The sequence below is a fragment of the Mytilus galloprovincialis genome, chromosome 3, assembly GCF_965363235.1.
Source record: "Mytilus galloprovincialis chromosome 3, xbMytGall1.hap1.1, whole genome shotgun sequence".
NCBI classification, from domain to species: domain Eukaryota; kingdom Metazoa; phylum Mollusca; class Bivalvia; order Mytilida; family Mytilidae; genus Mytilus; species Mytilus galloprovincialis.
In genome coordinates, this window is record NC_134840.1 from 12739124 (window position 1) to 12761376 (window position 22253).

Here is a 22253-nt window from a genome sequence, read left to right on the forward strand (position 1 = left end):
TTCATCATGACAAAGATCAAGTTGGTCAGGTCAAGTTTTCTAACATTTCAAAAATTAAAATACATTTTTTTCTCTCATAAATTCCTATATTTAATGCTATCATCTTCCTTTGTAAGGAACTTAAGTCATTTTTTTTTCAATAATAAAAAGTAATTAACATTTTCTGCATCGGTCATGACATTAGTCTGAGCAGAGTCAACGTTCGTCAGGTCAAGTTTTTTAACTCTTTAAATTATTTTTTTTAAATCTTTTTCTTGTATCTATATATTTAGTATTATAATCTTCATTGATATCAAATTTGAATTCGATCCTTTAAAGAATAAAAAAAGTTACAGGCATTTTACATCGGTCAGGACATTGGTCATGGGAAAGACGTAGTTGGTCAGGTCAAATATTCTAACTCTTGAAAATATTTTTTTTCTTATTTTTTCTTATATTTTTGTATTAAATGTTTTAATCTTCCTTGGTATCGAATTTGAAGTCTATCCTGTCAATAGTAAAGCAGTTTGTAGCTGTTTCATATCGGTCAGGACATTAGTAGTTTCAAAGTCAAGTTGGTCAGGTCAAGTTTTCTAACTCTTATAAATATTTTTTTATTTTTTTTTAAATTTTATTTATTTAATATAAGTTCTGATCTTGTTTGATTCTAAATTTCAAGTAAATCCATCCAATAATAAAAAAGTATTAAGCATTTTCATTTCTGCCAGGACATTGTCAGGACATTAGTGTAACCCACTATCCCATCATGTTTATATTAGGGGGATTTGCAGTGGCGGATCCAGAACTTTTCCTAAAAGGGGGGGGGGCGCTCCAGTCATGCTTCATTTTTGGAAATAATTCAATAATCGAGAGGGTTCATATTAAATTTTGTAAAATATTACTTCGAGTAAAAAAGTCTACTCCTGATTTTATGATTTATGGTGAATTGGGAAGATATCCATTTGATATTTCAATTAAGTTACGAATGATAAATTATTGGTTCAAGTTGGTAACCGGAAAACCTGACAAATTGCCTTTTATTTTGTATAACTTGGCAAATGCCAAATATGGCACAAATATTTTATGGTTAAAACAAGTCAAGTCAATTTTAGACACGTGTGGCTTGTCATATGTATGGGACAATATCTTTTTTGTAAATAAAACATGGCTACATGTAACCATCAAACAGAATTTAATAGATCAATTCAAACAAAAATGGCTAGCAAGCCTACAGGAATCACCAAAAGCATTAAATTATCGTTTATTAAAAGATACTTTGGAGTTTGAAAAATATTTTAATATTTTGGATGATAGGCAAATATCCTTATTTTTTAAATTTCGAACTTTGAACATGAAATTTCCAATAGAAACTGGAAGATGGCAAAAAATAGAAAGAGAAAACAGAAAATGTGTATTATGTAATTCAGATGCCATTGGTGATGAATACCATTACATTTTTAATTGTTCAGCTTTTGATAACTGTAGAAAACAATGTATTGCATTTTACTATAGAAATAGCCCAAATACATTGAAGTTTTATGACTTAATGAATTCAAAAAAATGTTCAGAACTGAACGAACTATGTAAACTTATTAAGGAGATCAATAACAAATTGAATTTTTCTGGGTGAACAATTGTGAATGCCTCTATCTACTTTCGTACATTATTTATTTATGTAATTTTGAAATATGTATAATTATCTCTATACCTTTGTAATTTGGTTTGTGAGAATAAAGATATATATATATAATGATTCCCTTATATAATCAACCAAATTTTTCCCACGAAATGGGGGCCCGGGCCCCCTAGGCCCCCTGGATCGGCTATTGGTACTTTACGGAACGGAACGGAACGGAACTGAATTTCATTTAAGGTATCCAAAGGGGGCATTTATCAAAATTTCGAAAAATCTTTAAAACAAAACAAACTTTAGAATTTCTGTGTTTTACGGTTTTCCATATACAAATAACACAAATGTATACTTAATCTCATCTTCACAGGTGAAATGTGTAATAATGTATAACATCGGGAAATATTCTGTAGATGAATAAAATTATGTCGGATTGTCCGGATAAATTATCATGAAATTAACGCATTTGCAAGTCATGCATTATGATATCTAGACTGACCTCACGTCGTCCTTGATTAGAGACAGTGATCAAAATGAATCTGGTTTAAACTTTTTAATTTATTTTTCCGTTCCGTTCCGTTCCGTTCCGTTCCGCAAAGTACCAATTGCTCTGAGGAATTGGTATTTAACGGAAAAAATGGAAACATACATCTTTAATGTAATTAAAGCAGTATGATAAAAAAAATTGTCTGACACCTCTTTTTGCATGAGTGGTATGTGTTTTAGATAGCATTCCCGACCAGATCAATAATAAAAAATTTAACACAAAGGCAGGTTACACAAAAAGTCTTTCTCCTTCCATCGGTAATTATATTTTAAAAAAGAGGCCTTCAACAGCCCGTTCCGACGATGATTAGAGACAGTGATCAAGTTGAATCTGATGTAAATAACATATTTGATATGATCAGACCAAGACAGAGTTGCGTCCACAAAAATACCAAGGACTTGTTCACGCTTAATGTCATTAATATATTGATTATTAATGAAGATATTAAAAGGTTCATTACACATGACAGAAAGTTTGTGTTTTGAACATAAACACATTTTCTTTGTTTTGGATACATTGATTAACATTTTGTTTTCATCACACCAATGAGAAATATTTTCTAACACAGTATTTAGTGTCTGGCTATACAACTTTTGTTTTTACCAGTAACAGAAATAGTACTATCATCAGCCAAAAGATCACTGTTATGATTTGGATTACACAAAGGCAAAAAATTAATGAATAATAAGAATAATATGGGACCTTAAACGAACCCTTGAGGTACACCTGTTTTTACTTTTAATACACCTGAAAAAGTATTTGAAATGTATACAACCTGCTGTCTATCAGTTAGATATGAAGTAAGCCAGTGCAGTGAAGAATAGGAAAATCTGTATTTTTGTAATTTCTGGAGGAGCAGTTTATGATGAAGAACATCAGAAGCTTTACAAAGATCCAGAAATACTGCTCCTACTAATTCGCCTTCATCAATTGCTTTTAACCATTTATCTAACAAAGTTGTCATGGCAGTTTGACAGGAATGGTTCGAACGAAAACCTGATTGCAGGACATACAACAGATTATATGTGTCCGTATAGTTCATTAAATAAGTTTTTACGTGTCTCTCAAGTATTTTAGATACTAATTGTAAAAATGCAATTGGTCTGTAATTAAATACATCATTTTTTAACATTAGTAGAGTAGAGGGTGGTTGTACCCCCTCCCAACTCAAATCTAAAAATAGTATTTCTAAGGGAGAACCCCAATAAAGCAGATGTCTATATGTGGGGGTTATAACTTTTATGAATAGATGTGAGACTTCACCTGCACACCTGTTGGGGTTTATAATCTAAATGTTATCGATTATTGTAAACATAATGTGGGGGTTATGAATATTGAATGAGATGCTTGTACTTATTGCTTTTTAATTTATTCATCTGTGTTTTCCCCTTACTTTATAAGTAGATTTAAACATACATATATTTACTATATAGAAATTAGTCCGTCGTGAGTTTTTCAATCTAGGTTTTGAAATGTCAAACGTACTTTCAAAGGAAATTAAGACGGTGAGTAGCGTTAAACAACTATTTTTTTCACTCGAGCTTTTGTTTTTGTTTTAGAAAAAGTCTTTGTTATTGTTTTGATTTGATTCTTCGTAGGTTCGCTTTTTACCAGAGGGAAGAATTAAAGAAATACACCCCATGGTAGTCTGGTCGTTTGCCTCCCGAGAGGCAAGAAAGGGTCATTGGATGACATACGCCATTGATACCCATCGTTTCAGGCGACGTATTCACACAATGGAGAAGATATGCTCCCCAATTTTATCCCATGATCACAGAGAAAGGGTGTATAAAAATTCACGATCTCCTGATATTAAAACCCCCAATCCGTAGGTTTCAACTACAGCACCTGTTCTACCAAATCACTATAAATACACGTTTAAAAATTGTTCAGAGTATCAGAATAAGAAAAACAATTCGACTGTCAACATGCAGAAAGAACACATAGAGTCCCTTCAGAAAAACTACGTGAAATTGGTGAAAGAAACACCAACAGATGCTGTGGTTGATCATTTATATCAGAATGGAATACTAACAGATGAGTTGAGAGAAGAAATTTTACAGAATTCAAATATTTATTCGAAAACTAGACAACTTATTTCTACACTTCAGAGAAGGGGACCAATGGCATTCGAATGTTTTTGTACAGCACTGGTAGATGAAGGCAAGTCCAGTTTAGTACAGCTTTTAAAAGAGTCAACGATTGAATCAGAAGTATCAAAAGATCGAGTTATGATACCTATAGGAGGTGATATCTTTGTCGTCGTCAATGAATGGGATGACAAAGTGCTTATTCACATCCGCAAATACGAAAAGAATTCAGCAGACACATATGTTCCTACAAAAAAGGGAATAGCATTGCGTTTGAACCAGTGGCAGCTTTTAGAAATGTATGTGAACGAAATAGATGCGGCTATAGGTCAGATGATTGATGACGTTACAGGGGTTCCTGAAATGACTTTTCATCTTGGTAAAGGTGTGTACGTCTCTGTTAACAAAACGTATCCAACCGTTGATGTCAGACAACGATGGAAGATCCCTGATTCCAATAAGATAGTTTCAACAAAGAAGGGTATTTCTCTGACATATGATAAGTGGGAAGCGTTGAAAGGCACATTTCCTGACGTCAGAGAGAGTGTTCCTGAACTGGAAACCACGACCCCTTGTATTTTATCAGAGGACCATCAAAACCAAGAAGGGATGCTCAGGTGTTCAAACTGTAACCCGTTCGCTGAACCTTTATGAAGTCATGGTATAAAAACGTTAACAGTTAAAGAGTAATCCATTTTGTCTCCTGTTGGGTCAGAGTACAACATGAATTCACGAGCAATATCTTTTGAGTCTGTAGAACGAAATGATGAGCAACCAATTAGGTTTTCTATGGGACATAAAATGCCGTCTCAGTTAAGTTTGGCATCTAATCTTTCCTCAATGTATGAAAAATATTCAATGCATTTGGACTTGATTAAATGGACTGGTGTCGTTGTAATGCTTGCTCTAATGTCCACAAGTTTAGCGGTAACCAGTGAAATGTCTCGGAGGGTACCCACAAACCAGACGGACTGTAAAAGGATTACGATAGCTCATAAAAACAGTGATCCGACGATGAACAACACGACCTGTAAATATTTTGAACAGTTTGATCTACCGGGGCACTATAAAGTCACTGTGTGTTTATTCCGAAAACAAGTCCAGGTAGATATAAGACATCATAAAAGGTGCGGTATACTGTTCAGCACTAAACAATGGAGATATCTGCAGAGATTACAATCAAGTATCAACAGTGCTATGAAAAAAGCTGGTAAAGAACTGAGACAATAGACATGATCGATTAGTTTGATGTTATTTTTAGTATACTGTTTTATTATAATAAATTTTTAAAATAAATATCAAATGTTTTGTTTTTATTTTAACTGAGAAGTGAACTATTTTCGATCTATCGACATTGACAAATTAAAACATACATTCACACCCCAAAAACTGAAACTTCAATCGGAGATTAAGACAAAAGGTAACAGAATAAAGAATTTGATCTTAATAAATCCTTAATAAATAACATGTTCACATAAAAAAAACATTATTCGAGATGAGTTCGTTAAACTATGAGGACTATTTAGATAAAATATGGCATGACCCTAAGCATGCTGCTGCATTTACGGGTTCTGACAAATTATACAACATAGTTAAACAAGAGGGGAAAATAAAAATAGGAAGACACAAAATAAAATGGTTACAAAACCAGGACGCTTACAGTCTTTCACGGAATAATGTACACAAATTTAAACGGAGTCGATATGTTGTGGATACAATAGATAGTCTCTGGGAAATGGACTTGGCGCAATTAGATAAATTTCAAGACTTCAACTCAGGAAATAAATTCTTGTTGTTTGTTATTGATTGTTTTTCCAAGTTTCTATGGATACAACCAATTGTGGATAAAACCCACACCAGTGTACTTAACGCCTTAAAAACAATTATGAGTGGAAACAGGAAGCCTTCCTCTATTAGATCAGACTTGGGGAAAGAATTTAAAAACCAATACGTACGGAAATATCTTTCAAACCAGGGGATTAACACGTATTATTCTCTTAACGATACAAAATGTGCAATTGTTGAGAGAAGCATTCGAAGTCTGAAGTCGATTTTATTCAGGTATTTCAGGCACAACCAAACATATAAATACGTGAATGTCCTGCAAGATATGGTCAAGGGGTATAACGCAAGACCGCATCGTACCCTTGGTGGATTCGCACCGTTCGAAGTTAATAAACACAATGCAGGTGAAGTTCGTTTAAGTGCATATCTTGCTCGAAACCCTAAGAGAAGGGAAAAGAAAGTCGTTAAAAAAACAAAGATCAAAAGTAGGAAAAAAAGCTTTAGATACAAGGTAAACGATCTTGTCAGACTTACGTTCAAACGTCATCCATTTCAACGTGGCTATTTACAGAAATGGACAGAGGAGATATTCAAGATATCACGTCGGTATTTCCGTCAACAACTTAGTCTGTACAAGGTCGTTGACCTTCAAGATGAAGCAATAGAAGGGACCTTCCAAGATAGTGAAGTTCAGAAAGTACGGAAGGATGGAGAGACCAAATGGAAAATAGAAAAGGTTATTAAAAGACGAAAAAGAAATGGGACTAAGCAGGTACTGGTGCGTTGGCTAGGGTACCCTAAAAAGTTCGACTCATGGGTTCCCGTTTCAGATATCCAAAATGAATAAATAACACGATCTCTTGTCATAAAACGTCATTTCTGTTCAAGATGAGTATACGTATGGTTCTTAAATCGTCCGATGGATCACATTTGTTTGAACAGAATATGGCTTACGACTTCACAGTACAATTAGATAGGCAAATAAATCTTGAAGCATACTGGGTTGTAGCATTGACAGAAATCGATATCACTTATAAAAACGCGTCGAAATATATAGACGATGTTTACATCTATTCAAACATTTGTGAAGAGAGTTTTGTGGGTTCATCCGAGAAACCACTCCTACGGAAAGTTCACATCAGTAAAGACGCAACAGACGCACGCGTCATTAGGAAGATGAAACACTATAGGACAAACGTGATCTTTAACACTCCATATTATGTTCCTGTTCGTTTGGGGCAAGTGAATCAAGTTCATATCTATTTAAGAGACGACAAGGGACAACCGTGTTCAGTTATCAATTTGGAAGCCTGTGTAACACTTCACTTTAAAAAGTATCCTTTTCTGTAGAGATGTCGAAATCCCCATACATAAGTGATGCATTGTTATAGCAAGAGGCCATAAATCAAGCGAGCTATTTAAAAAAGGAACATAATAATCAACTTGGAAGAGGAATTTCGAGACGTTATGGTAGAAAAAGATTTGTAATTCTGAAGAAAGACGTACCTAAAAATGAAACCAGGGTGGAACAGGTAGCCCCAACAGCCGCAATCGAACATCGTGCTGTTTCAGAACTTATACAACAGACGCGAGACAAAGACCCGCACATCAAACAAGAAAAAGCTAAGTCAGTGGGTATAAAAGAAAAGAAATCAAAACCAAGAACCATTCAAGTCGAAAAACTTAAAGGAGCAAGAGGTAAAACGCAGAAAGCTAAAAACAGGGCACCACCCAAGACAAAACACTATACAAAGAATAGAAAGATCAATTTAGAAACTGAACCATCCATTTTTGATAAAAGGACAACAAAGAAATGGCGTATCTAAACGAAGAAAATAAAGACATTAGCATTCCAATGGAGTTGGATTTGTTTGACGAACCTAAAAATCAAGTAGCTATCGATCGAATATTTTTTTCGGAAACTAGGCCTATGTCAAACTTTACTTCGCCAGATGTATCTACAGTAGATTTTTTCGTTTCGGGACAAGGTCCCGAATATATGGATTTAAGACGCAGTAGATTATATGTTCGGGCAAAACTTGTCAAGACTGATGGAACGGCACTAGACGATACCGATACGTCAAGTATTGTAAATTTGCCTCTTCAAGCTATGTGGGCACAAATGGATGTGTATATGAACAATAAACTAGTGTCGTTAAATACTTCAAACTACCCATGGAAAGCCTATATCAACACTATTCTTACCAGTGGGACCGATGAATAGAAATCAGTCACAATTGTTCATGAAAGATTCCGGTGATTTAGCGAATACGGATGGAAAAAACGGAGCTAACACTGGATTGATTCTTCGTCGAGATTTTATCAAGAACAGTAGAGAATTTGAAATGGAGGGACCGCTGTTTGAAGACATATTTTCACTGGATCGCCATTTAATACAAGGCGTCGATTTGTATATAAAACTTTATCGTAGTAGCGACCAGTTTTTTGTCATTTCGGGTGAGGACGCCCCCGCCTACAAGTTACAGTTGTTAGATTGTGTTTATAAGGCATTCAAAATTAAAGTAGACCCAGGAATCATTGTTAACCATATGAAACAGATAGAAACCAAGCCTGTCCGTTACTATTTCCAAAGGACGGAAGTAAAAAGAAACACTATCAATAAAGACTCTAGGGAGTTCATTTGGGACAATATGTTCAACATCCGTCCAAGTATTCTAGTCTTAGGGCTAATTTCACAAGAAAGCGGAAATGGTACGTACGATTCCAACCCCTTCTGTTTCAACCATTACAATGCTACTGATGTAGGACTGTACGTAAACGGAGAGAGCGTTCCAGCGAGACCGTTAAAGCTTGACTTTGGGGATAATCGACAGTATGCAACGGCATACGCTAATTTATTTGAGGTCTGTGAAAAAATGAACAGAGACGCAGGACTTGCTATAACAAGAGAAGACTATGGAAAAGGGTACACCTTGTATGCTTTTCCATTGGACCCGAAAGGACTTGGAGATGACTATATAAACTTGGTGAAGCATGGAAATGTGAGAGCGGAAATAAAGTTCAAGACTGGACTACCCTCTGCTGTCACTTGCATAGCTTTTGGAGTATTCGATTCATTTCTAGAGATAGACCATTCCCGAAACGTTCGCTATATACAGTCATGAACGGATACGAACTAGAATGTGCCCTCCGATCAAATTCGTGTATACATCGACACGTGAAAGGAGTATTTGCTAGGAACAATTTACCAACAAATAAGATACATTACCCCAGTGCCTACATCGTCAACAACCATACTAGTGATATGCCGGGAGAACATTGGATGGCAATTGTGCTTAAAAGTAAATCTCACGGGATGTTTTTCGACAGTTTTGGCAGACCACCTGAATTTTATGGAGAAGAATTAAAACATTTTCTGAACTGTAACGTGAAAAAATACGAGTGTTTTAATGTTCAAGTTCAGCCAAAGTCGTCTTCTCATTGTGGATTATTTGTGTTAACTTTTCTCATGTTGAACCTATGTTTTAAATATTCGTTAGATTGTATTGTCAAGATTTTCGATTCAAACGTTAATGTAAACGACCATTTTGTATTTAATTTTGTCAACACCTATTATAGTTTGTGTCAATAAAATATATACATTTGTCCATCGTATTAAGTTATTTATGCTGTGTCCAATTCCTTCATACCTTATCCGGACGTCAAGATGACAACTTCTCACGACGTGTTACCTTTTCAAAGTCCATGCACTTTCATGATACCGGGTGCTACTCAAAGCGGAAAGACTACGTTTGTTATGAAATTACTAAAGCATGCAACTGCCATGTTTAAGACCCCTCCGGTTCAAACAGTGTATTGTTATACGGAGTTTCAACCTGTTTTCGACCAAGCTGAAAAAAATATACCCAATTGTATTCTGCACGAAGGCTTCCCCACAAGAAGTGACCTTATGGAATGGACCAACCCGGACAAGCACACACTCCTTGTTCTGGATGACATGATGAGGTTGATCAGTAAGAGTGATGAGGCTTTACACCTGGCTACCGCTCTATCACATCACAGAAACTGTTCGGTAATTTTCATCACCCAAAACCTGTTTGAAAAAGGGACACATTTCCGATCGATAAGTTTGAACACCCATATTTTTGTTCTAATGGCTAATAACAGAGATAAAAAACAACTCATCGCCTTTGCAAGTCAGGCATTTCCCGGGGAGACGAAATATTTCAAAGACGCTTATGATAAAGCTATCAATTGTGTTTCAGTTGGTGGGTACCTAGTATGCGACTTGTCACCTTATACGAATAAAAAGTACCGCTTACGTACTTCGATATTTCCAAGTGATGACGTCACCATTGTATATGCCCCAAAGTAATAAAACCATGACGAGCAAACGTAAAGCACCAGTTGACAAACAATATGCCGTTGAGTATCACGTCATACAGTACATTTCTTAAATTTGCATATGATGCTGCCCCTAGACAGCAGAAAGTCTTAATTCAGTCAGCTTCGAACGACCAAATGGATATCATATCGGAAATAGCATTGAATGTGTACAGAGGAAGTATACCGGTGAGCCCCTCACATATAAGAAAACTACGACCTTACATATTACACATTCGTTCCTTGTCATCCCGATCGATCACATACACACGGAAAAGGAATATTTTAGTGAGACATCCTACACTGACTTGCCTTTTGATTAAACCTGTTTTGTTATTTTTGAACGAACAGTAATGGCCCAAGAGCTCATACTCGTGTCTAAAGAACGATACGAACGTCTCGTGAATCAAACACAAACTACCAATCAAACGGACTTTAGAAAAAAAGAAATATCGAAAACTGACCATGGAGAACACCCCGTCACTAACTTCATGCCAATGATAGATAGTACTTTACCCCAAAAAATTAAACAACATGCTGCCGACCTTTACAGATTCGTTTTAGCTCAAGACAAAAACGTGGTAAATCATAACGAACAAGGCGAATTAATACGAAACGGGAAAACAGTGACTGGTTCGCATATTGTAGATCTTATTCACTACACCGTGTCAACACGGCAAAGAAAGAGCCAATTGGAGGTAAGGAGTTTCAAATCCTTTTGAGAAAAATGAATGTACCAAAGACATTAATAGCAGAACGAGGGAAAAAATCGTTAACACAGACAGGAGGATTATTCGTTAAGAAAAAGGGGAGGAGAGACATCATGCCTGGGACGACGCAGAAAAAAGAAAAGATTCGTTGGATAAAATACTGACTTTATTGTATAACATATATTATATATATTTTTTCAATAAAAATCATGCTGAAAGTCATTTTTTATTTCTATAAATACCCATAAGGAACTGTATCGAAATTGTCAAGAATAACACGTTTGTCATACGCGAATTTATACTTCTTGTTTTCTTTTCTGCTGAATATTTTTCTCTGGTGAGGTAGTCGACTTATTTTAGTTGGATTAGTTAACGTTTTGGACATGTCCCTGTCCAATGTGATCATCTCCTTGACAGAATTGAAGTTAACAATGTTAGAATTCGTAAAATTAAGCGTGAAACCTTTGACTTTACACGTTTCAGTCTTGAGTGTCCGATAAGCATAGTTTTTCGGTCCACCGGACACAAATTCTACAATATGCCCCTCGTCTAATGGTATTTCGGACGTCAGTTCCCCCAAATAATCCCCTAACGACGGTTCAGGTTTTCCCTTCTGGCTTACGTAGATGCAGCTATCAGTGTCTGTGTAAAGAACTCTATCATCCAACATGTCTAAAACTTCATACAGTTTTAATCTAGCCCACATCGTTGTGAAAATAGCGATGAAGATGTTGGTCTTCGCATCCACAGGGGGAAACTTGGAGTTTTGTGTCCATTCTAGTTGTATTGTATCGTTTGATACAATGTGAAAATTTTCGACTACTTTAGTGGGGTCTGATATGATCTGAAAGAATTTGTCGGCCTCTGATTCGTGGAAAAAAGAGTGCTTTTTTCAGGAACAGTCGTTGTCCAAATTTCCCCCAGAAACTGTTGAGACACAGTTTGGCAAGACTACGTAAACCTGGATTTACCTTGATGTTGTCGTAATCTAAGTCTATGCCTTCATTTTCTTTATACAATCGAATGTAGTCTCGTTTTTCTTCCTCTGTCCGACAGTGTGGGGGGAAACCACTGGCTTCCTGTTTTATTTTAAGAAACAGCTGTACGTAGTTTGTGAACAATCCTCCGGAATTAGATTGTTTATCGTACTGTGTATCATCCGGAAAATGCCACACTTCGTACAGTTTTAACACTCGGTATCCTTTTTCTTTCGCTACCATTACTTCAGGTGTAGCATAAGTACCTGTAATACTTCGTTCCTGTTCATTATGCGTGCATTTACCTTGATGTTTTGTATCAGCACATGTTCTACATAGTGGGAAAGTGAGCTTTCCGTGACATCGGTAAGGTAGAACAGCGTGATACAAGTGTCTAGGTGGTAAAACTTTCACTTTGCACAAACCAAAATATGTATCCAACTCTTCAAAATCTTTAGTAATGATCTCTGGGTGATGCAATGGATAGCGACAATATTTGTTTGTCCATGGGTATAAAGATGTGAAATCTACGTATTTGATCTTTTCTTCATTTTTGACTTTGTAATACAACTTTGTAGTATCTGTTCGTCCACCCTGTAAAAGAAAATAATAACAATAAGGAAATGTGAAACAAAACATTTAGGAACACTTTCAAAAAAACACAATAGCGTTATTTTTCAAAATACATTTTTTTTGTAAGGAGAGGAATTACAAAAATGAAAATGCTTATATACTTACAAAAAAGGCAAGGCGAGGATCAAGACGTTCTTCGATATCAAGATTATTCGCAAATAGTTTCAGTCTCTGGTTTGATTTCAATTGACTAGCGAAATCGTGCTCCCATATCTTTCGATATCCAAAGCCAAGTTCCCGTATGGTCTTCTCTCTTTTTTTGGTCACCACATACAATTCATCCATCGATTGTTTCGTTAAGGATGTTTTTGTTCCGCTTCTTTCACATGGAAAACATTTTTTACAGCCATGCCAAAGACACTGAAACAGAAGACAAATCAGTAAATGACAGCTCATTTTTTTGGTTTGAGTAAACGCGTTATCAAGTGACACCCCCATGGTAACGTTTCCCACAATACGCGTATCTAAGTTATCCGTTAAAACGCGTATCAATAATATGCACGCGGCGGCGGCGGCGGTGGCGGGCGGGCGGGCGGGCGGGCGTCCTACCCCTCCGTAACAAAGGAAAAAACTTACCCCTAAAAATTCAAAGACTTCGTTGGTTTCTTGACAGTACCCATCGACATGAAACTTTGTTCCAGGAATTTTGAATTCCCCTCGATTCAAGGCATGTTGAATAGACATCTTTTCTTCTTTCATCATCCATTCCAACCATACTATCGAGCTTTTGCTATGATTGTATCTTTTGGTGTATCCCTCTGATGGTACGTGGGCCAGCGGACTCTTGACAAATTTTCGCTGACCAAATTTACTTTGTGGATTTTCGGAGAGAAATGTTTCGGAAGACTTCCAAGTGTCATGATCTAAAACGTCGAATCCTTTCTCTGTAAATGTCATGGGTATTTGGTCGATATTGTCAGTGTCATGCCTCAATACTTCCAAGTCATATTGTTCTTTTAAAAAATTAGTCTTGTAAACACCCATGCACACACTTGCAATGGTCACATAATCTAAAACATCAACCCCTTGCCCGTGTGTGTTTTTCGTTTTCCCCGTTCCAGTTACCTCCAACATCAAATCACGAAATCTTAAGACTCCTTCCCTTAATATCGTCGTGTCACTGCAACAGTATTCTTTTATTTCTTTTGCAAAGTCAAATACTTCGTTTGTTTTCGTTTTGTACCACGACAAAAAATCACTCCTGTCATCTTTACTCATGTAGTCGCAACCGTAATATGTACTGTCCGGGTATGGGCCAATGTAATTTTGGTTTTCCATTGTATTGAAAAAATGAGGAAAGTAGCCTTTTTTCAATTCCTTTAGTCCAAACGCTTTCGGAATTTTCGATAACTTCATAGGTAAAAAGTTCAACGAATCTAAAACTCGGATGTTTAAACCCCGATTTATCGCCATGTACATGATTTTGGATCCATTGAAGATAACGTCTGGGCGAATAGAATTCTTTATCAACCAGTCAATCAGAAAATAATTATCGTAACCAGATCCATTGTGGGACAACACGACTGCGTTTGTGTACTGCTCTGAGAAAACCCTTCTACAGAATGCATCAGTGGCGAGTTCACCGCGAAATATTCTTTCCCTAAAACCACATGTTTTGAAACGTGGTTCTTTTTTAAATTCTTTTTTGTCCTTTTTATCACACATCGAGCAGCGAACACCGCAAAAGTTACATTTTGGTTCATCAGATATCTGTTTGTCTTTACAGTGGTCACATGCTGTTTGCATACAGATGAAATTCACTTTGTGTTCTTTTGAACCACACCAAGATTTGCCGCAGTTTTGACAAAGTGTACACTGATTGCACGCTTCCTCTTTGTCTTTACAATTTTGGCATCTCGAAGTGGATGGTAGATTCCCGTTTTCACATTGTAGGAGTATGTCTTGGGTCGTTTCACAATCGAAGAATATCATTTGTCTGTCGGTTCTCTCGGTATTGATTGCCCTCTGGTAGCATAAATGTTCTTCGGGTTGATAATCTCGGCAACAGACACATTTCCATTCTCCGCATTGGTGAAGTTCGGATGGTCGTTCCTCTCGGACTAGCACTTTTCTACAAGTTTTACACTCGTACTTTTTACCACAGTCCGTGTAAGAAACTCCTTTCTTTGTTATTTTTTCCTCTATGTGCCTTTGAAAACAAGCGATGGATCTACACGTTCTATTACACGCCCGACAAGACAAACTGTTCCCTGTCAGAACACAATCCGAACTGCAGCATACGGTACAATGCGTTTGGCAAGAATGTTGATCTTTGGCACTGTACGGTTTAAGACAGTCTGTACAGAAGTAGCTACAACAAAAGAAACCCGATATACTCACTATGGCTGCAAAGTGTCCACAACCGTTCTCTTCAATAAGGTAGAGAAACACCTTTTTTCTGTCCGTTTCTCCTTCACCAACACGAATGAATTTGTTTCCTAGTTTTGATGAAATGACTAAAATTTGCAAGTCCACCACCTTTTCAAAGCGTTCTATGTCATTAATGTTACATTGTTTCTTCGTACTGACATCGGCTAATGCACAGAGACGTTTCGCAAAATTAATACATTCCTTTCTCCCCTTATCAAGTACATGATTGTAGAACCATTTCGGGGTGGTTCTGTGTTTCAGAACTTTATCTGTCATACACTCTGTGTCGTCTGACGTCAGTGTTTTCCATTCCCTAGGGGATACAACGCGACAGGTTTTCAGGAAGCAAACCGAAATTGCCATAGGCATGCATATTGTGTCACTAGGCCTACTGATAATAGAACGTTTGCGTTTTAAACTGTTATCGTCACCCGTCAATTTTGTAATATATACTCGACCACCACCGGATGGAATATCTATTCGCCCTACCGTAACAGAAAAACTATCGTCTACAGGTAGTTCTTCGTTGCTTTGCAGGACTTTGCTTATTTCATCCATCACCGTGGAGGCATCCATTGTATGAAGTTCTTGTAAAGGGACGACGATTGGGTCCGTTAAACCATTATGTTCGATGATAAGTCGTGCAAGACTGTTGTCTTGAGATCCTACACGCACTTGATCGAGAACATCGTCGAATACGTTGTGTAAATCGTCGACTATGTCCGTCAGTTTTTTATTCTGCAACTGATTAGAGAATTTAACTTCATACGTAATGTCTGTAGCCCTATTGTTGGCGTAGGTGCGTTCTCTTTTCTTGTGAAATGTGTGTGTTGTAGGGTTGTCGTCACCGGCACCATACTGGTCGGATGGGAAACTTGCTTTTTTAGCTGGAGGTGGTGTGTAAACGTCACATGAATCGGGAATGGATGTCGTCCTTTTATTAGAGTTGATAGTCGGTTCTATATGATTTTTGTCAGGAGGAGTGTCATCAAATAAACTTAAGTCAAAATCTTGAATTGTCTCGTGGTATAACATGTGAAACTCGTAGTTTTCTTGGTTACTGAACCATTCTCCACATGTCGTGCATTTGAAATCCATTGAATTGGTTTGTCTCAAATGAGTTAAGCGGAGTTGAACATACGGATCGTCCTCCAAACCATATGCTCGAACAAAAGTCAGCAATTGATCAGTGGACGTAAAACAGTTTATGATGTCTGTTAGAATCGGACACCCTTCCATCTGAGAAAAGAAATGAGATCCAATATGTTAAAAAAACATATGTACTGAGCAAGGGGGTGTTTACCATTGTTTCAGCTACGTATAGCGGAGGTAAATTTCCTCAATTTTAGATTCGTTTTTTCATAAAATATTAAACATACAAGAATCAAACAAAATATGAGTACGTGTACTAATCTAAAGAAACATTATTACAGTATTCACTTTCAAATATCCGTTATTATAGTATTAATGTTAGGGGTGGAGTATGAGGTCTACTAAAGGTATTTAAATGATTAACAAATTGTTTTCTTCAATGACAATGTCACACAAGTATTATTTTTTAAAACTTTTGGTTAGTTTAGTTTTTCATTGAAGAGTCGTGTATTGAAACTTCTACTAATGTTAATGTAATAAAAACTTCAATTACACTGTTATGGTTACAATCTGTGAATAGAAATACACTGGCTTTTGTCAAAATCATTCATTGAGAATAACTCAAGGGTGTTTTGTGTCTCACTCGTTGTTGATACATCGTGAATAATTTAACAATGGTTTAGAAGAATTACACGACAAACGGATAGCAAATTAATGTATCTGACATAATGATTCTTGCGATTAAAATAGTACTGTTTTTTTTAAACTTGTGTCAATGTTCAAAATTGAAATATAGTCCTAGTCTACTTAATTTTTTTTTCCAAACTGATTTCTTTTTCTCTTTTCATTTTAATATCTATTCACGTTTTCATTACTTCTTCGTTAATCAAATTAGAAAAAATATCTGTAGTCAAAACTATTTCTAAAAAGAAACATGTCTTCAAATTTTTCTTTCTTAATATTTTTTTTCTCTTGAAAAATTTATTTTGATATTTTTATTTTTTTTCTATTTTCATTTACTTAATTTTCGATTTCCATTGACATTCGCTTTTAATTTCCTTATTCGATTTTGAATTTTCTTTTTCAATTACTTTCAGTTCAAACTGTTTTATTCTCATTTTTCCATTTTTTTTATTTATTCACGTTTTCATTACTTCATTATTCAAATTAGAAAAATATATCTTTAGTCAAAACTATTTTATTTCTCAAAAAATAATTCTTGAAATTTCTTTTTCTTTTTCTTTTTTTCTCTTGAAAAAATCATTTGGAAATACAATTTCCTTTTTTTCCCATTTTCACTTACTTATTCGATTTCCATTGACTAATTCGATTTTCATTTTATACTTAACCGATTTAATTTACTTATTCGATTTTCATTTTTATCATTTGATTTTCAATTACTTTTTTAATCTTCACTTACGATTTTCATTTACTTTATTTGATTTTCTTTTTCATTTTCATTTTTTATTATTTGATTTTCAAATAATTTTTCAATCTTCACTTATGATTTTCATTTACTTTATTTGATTTTCATTTACTTTATGATTTTCATTTGCTTGTTTGAAATCTATTCCAAAAACGTTTTTATTATTTGATATTTGTTTTCTTCTTTGAAAAACAAATCTGCCATAAAGCTCACTAAAATACTTTTTAAAGATAATAATTCAGAAAAAAAAAGAAAACTATTAGAACATTTTTTTTTATCAATAAACCTTTTTCCCCTATCTAATAAAAATGTCATTTAAAATGAATTTGTTTAAAGTAAAATTTTAAAATTATATTCTATACCTAATAATAAATATACTTAAGTTTATATAGATTTCAATGTACCTTCCCAAAAAACATCAATTTTATTTGCTATGTAAACTCAAATGTTTTAAATATATTGATGTTTACCATAACTCTTGGTTGGAAATTTCAATAACAACATAAAAACGGGTCTTAAATGAAAAATATATTAAAACAAATGTCCCCTTTTCCTTACCATCAACACCTATTTTCAGTTAGTTTATTACTTTTACCAATAAACTTTATGCTGTTTTATATAAACGAAAATGGCGCAATGTATGCTTAACGATTAGGTACAATGAAAGATCTGTTTAATCGTGTTCTATTCAAAAAGTAGATGATCAAAAAAGGACAGCTGTGCTTACAAAACCATTATTTCACAACACTTTGCAATACCAATATAAAGTATGACTAAGGGTATGGATACGGGCGGTCAAAAAATATAAAAATAACGAATGCCCTCATGGGTTCAAAGTTAGGTCAATAAAGATAAGAACGATGTGATATTAATGAGATTTGTTTTTTTATTGTAATCAGGTGTTCAATTGTGAATAATACAAAAATATTTTTCTTTAAATTTTTTGAGATTATTCTTACCATTAATTCAGGATGAGGAGTTGCTTATTTGAACGCGTGTACATAAGTTATATTTCTTGTAACGACTGCTTTCTATCGGTATATCTGAACTCATAGATTGTGTATACGGTCTTTTACATTGACTGCTTAGCTTTTATACCCTTACTCAATAGAAAATAACCGATAAAAATTATAACCCCCAACAGGTGGCTCAGGCATCAACGACGTCTCTAATTTATTCAAAAGTATAAAAGTATTATAACCCCCAAATAAAAATCAATAAAGACATCTGTCATTTGTCATGGGGTATTTTTAGAAATTGACGTCATATCTTATAGTACTAGAACATAACCGATTAAAATTATAACCCCTAACAAGTGGCTCAGGAATCAACGACTTCTCTAATTTATTCAAAAGTTTAAAAGTAGTATAACCCCAAAAATAAAGATCAATATAGACATCTGTCCTTTGTCATAGGGTATTTTTAGAAATTGACGGCATATCTTATAATAGTTGGGGTTCAATCATTATAAACCCCACATATAGACATCTGCTTTATTTGGGGTTCTCCCTTAGAAATACTATTTATAGATTTGAGTTGGGAGGGGGTACAACCACCCTCTACTCTACTAACATTTATTTTCAAAAACTGGTATGACTTTAGCTAGTTTGAATAATGATGGATAAACTGATTTTTTAATGCTTGAATTAAAAATTTGACATAAGGGAACTGAAATAAGATGAGAAGTAATTTTTAAAAACTTTGCACTCATATTATCAAGACTGCTTTTATTACATTACAGATGCCTGTTTCCGTTCGATTCCGTTAAATACCAATTCCTCAGAGCAATTGGTATTTTGCGGAACGGAACGGAAATCAGATTCAACTTGATCACTGTTTCTAATCATCTTCGGAAGGCCCCTTTTTTAATTTATAATTACCAATGGAAGTAGAAAGACCTTTTGTCTAACCTGTCTTTGTGTTATTTCTTATACGTCCGTCAATTTTGACGGGACGTATTATGGTATACAAATGTCCAGTGTCCGTCCGTCCGTCCGTCTGTCCGTCTGTCCGTCTGTCCGGTGTAAACATGTCGCACCGTAACTTCAGAACGACTTATCCAAATTTCATGAAACTTAATATAGTTGTTTTTTATGATGGTAAAATGATCTGTATACTTTTTTGTGAAAATAAGATTACAACTTTTTGAGTTACGTCACTTTGTAACTAAAACAGGGGTGTGTTTTTTTCACATGTCGCACCGTATCTCAAAAACGATTCTTGATTATGGCTTAAAACTTTAAATACTTCTTAGTTATATTAATCTTAATATCTGTATACTTTTTGGTGATGATTCAAAATTTCATTTTTGAGTTATTGAGTATTTTGTAAAAAAAAGGGGGGGGGGGTTTACATGTCGCACCATATCTCAAAAACGATTTATGATTATTGCTTAAAACTTAACACACTTTTTTTGTTATATAAATCTAAAGATCTGAATACTTTTTGGTGATGATTCATTTTTATATTTTCGAGTTATTGAGTTTTTTGTAAAAAAAGAGTTTTTTTTTCACATGTTGCGCTGTATCTCTATTGCTTAAAACTTAACAGGCTAATGCTGCGTCGGGTTTCCAAATACATCTTGTACAATCTTCCTATTGAGCGGAAATAAGGAATGAGTCAGGATATACTAAGCATGACATCCTGTACAACCCTGTGTTATTCAAAAAAGATTTATGTTTTTTCACAAGACGACGGGCGTATCATGCGCTCATGGCGCAGCTGTTTATTTAAATATTGATCAAGTCGAAATGCTATCTAAAACACTTACCACTCATTCAAAAAAGAAGGGTCTGACTTGTTTTTATCATACTGCTTTAATTACATTAAAGATGTCTGTTTCCGTTTTTTCCGTTAAATACCAATTCCTCAGAGCAATTGGTACTTTGCGGAACGGAACGGAACGGAAAAATAAATTAAAAAGTTTACATCAGATTCAACTTGATCGCTGTCTCTAATCATCGTCGGAACGGGCTGTTGAAGGCCTCTTTTTTAAAATATAATTACCGATGGAAGGAGAAAGACTTTTTGTGTAACCTGCCTTTGTGTTAAATTTTTATTATTGATCAAGTCGAAAATGCTATCTAAAACACATACCACTCATGCAAAAAGAGGTGTCAGACAATTTTTTTTATCATACTGCTTTAATTACATTAAAGATGTCTGTTTCCGTTTTTTCCGTTAAATACCAATTCCTCAGAGCAATTGGTACTTTGCGGAACGGAACGGAACGGAAAAATAAATTAAAAAGTTTACATCAGATTCAACTGGATCACTGTCTCTAATCATCGTCGGAACGGGCTGTTGAAGGCTTCTTTTTTAAAATATAATTACCGATGGAAGGAGAAAGACTTTTTGTGTAACCTGCCTTTGTGTTAAATTTTTTATTATTGATCAAGTCGAAAATGCTATCTAAAACACATACCACTCATGCAAAAAGAGGTGTCAGACAATTTTTTTTTATCATACTGCTTAATTACATTAAAGATGTCTGTTTCCGTTTTTTCCGTTAAATACCAATTCCTCAGAGCAATTGGTACTTTGCGGAACGGAACGGAACGGAAAAATAAATTAAAAAGTTTACATCAGATTCAACTTGATCACTGTCTCTAATCATCGTCGGAACGGGCTGTTGAAGGCCCCTTTTTTAAAATATAATTACCGATGGAAGGAGAAAGACTTTTTGTGTAACCTGCCTTTGTGTTAAATTTTTTATTATTGATCAAGTCGAAAATGCTATCTAAAACACATACCACTCATGCAAAAAGAGGTGTCAGACACCTATCATACTGCTTTAATTACATTAAAGATGTCTGTTTCTGTTTTTTCCGTTAAATACCAATTCCTCAGAGCAATTGACATGCATGACTTGCAAATGCGTTAATTTCATGATAATTTATCAGGACAATCCGACAATCCGACATATTCATCTACAGAATATTTCCCGATGTTATACATTATTACACATTTCACCTGTGAAGATGAGATTAAGTATACATTTGTGTTATTTGTATATGGAAAACCGTAAAACACAGAAATTCTAAAGTTTGTTTTGTTTTAAAGATTTTTCGAAATTTTGATAAATGCCCCCTTTGGATACCTTAAATGAAATTCCGTTCCGTTCCGTTCCGTTCCGTTCCGTAAAGTACCAATAGCCCCTGGATCCGCCTATGCTTTGTATGATCATTTTCCATATTTATTCTACATCACATTTTAATTTTTAATAATCAGTATGTAATAAATAAGCATTATTTAGAGTATGCAAAGTATACAAACAGAGACAGTAAGAATAAGCTCTTATAATGAGCTTTTAACCGACATATTTGTACAGTTAGATTGCATGTGTTGTTTGTGTGGATATTGTATGAACAGTGTGTGATTTACGTTGATTTATATACTCTAGTTCGATTAGGAATACAGTTATTTGATAATAAATTAAATTGAAAAGAGGGTCCGTCTATAATCGGAAACATAATATACAGATGACAGTATGCTATTCCGAGCACTAATTTACGAAGAGAAGGCTAAATTTCGACAAGAAAACAAAGTCAATAAATTTACTATTTCAAATAAATATGTAGAAAAATGTATCTATAATACTAAAATAACGAGGTCCAATTTGTCAGCCGTCATGGGGTAAAAACGACAAATCAAAGAATTAAACTTTATAT

The 22253-nt window shown here is 34.9% G+C and overlaps 1 long non-coding RNA gene across 1 annotated transcript; it reads right to left on the reverse strand.

Annotated features, from left to right (window-relative positions):
- Nucleotides 1–11303: 11303 nt before the first annotated feature.
- Nucleotides 11304–14301, reverse strand: LOC143066320 (uncharacterized). Its single transcript, XR_012975552.1, has 3 exons — nucleotides 13272–14301; nucleotides 12801–13055; nucleotides 11304–12656 (listed from the first exon to the last, which is right to left on the reverse strand). It is a non-coding gene; the product is annotated as an uncharacterized LOC143066320 (long non-coding RNA).
- Nucleotides 14302–22253: the final 7952 nt, after the last annotated feature.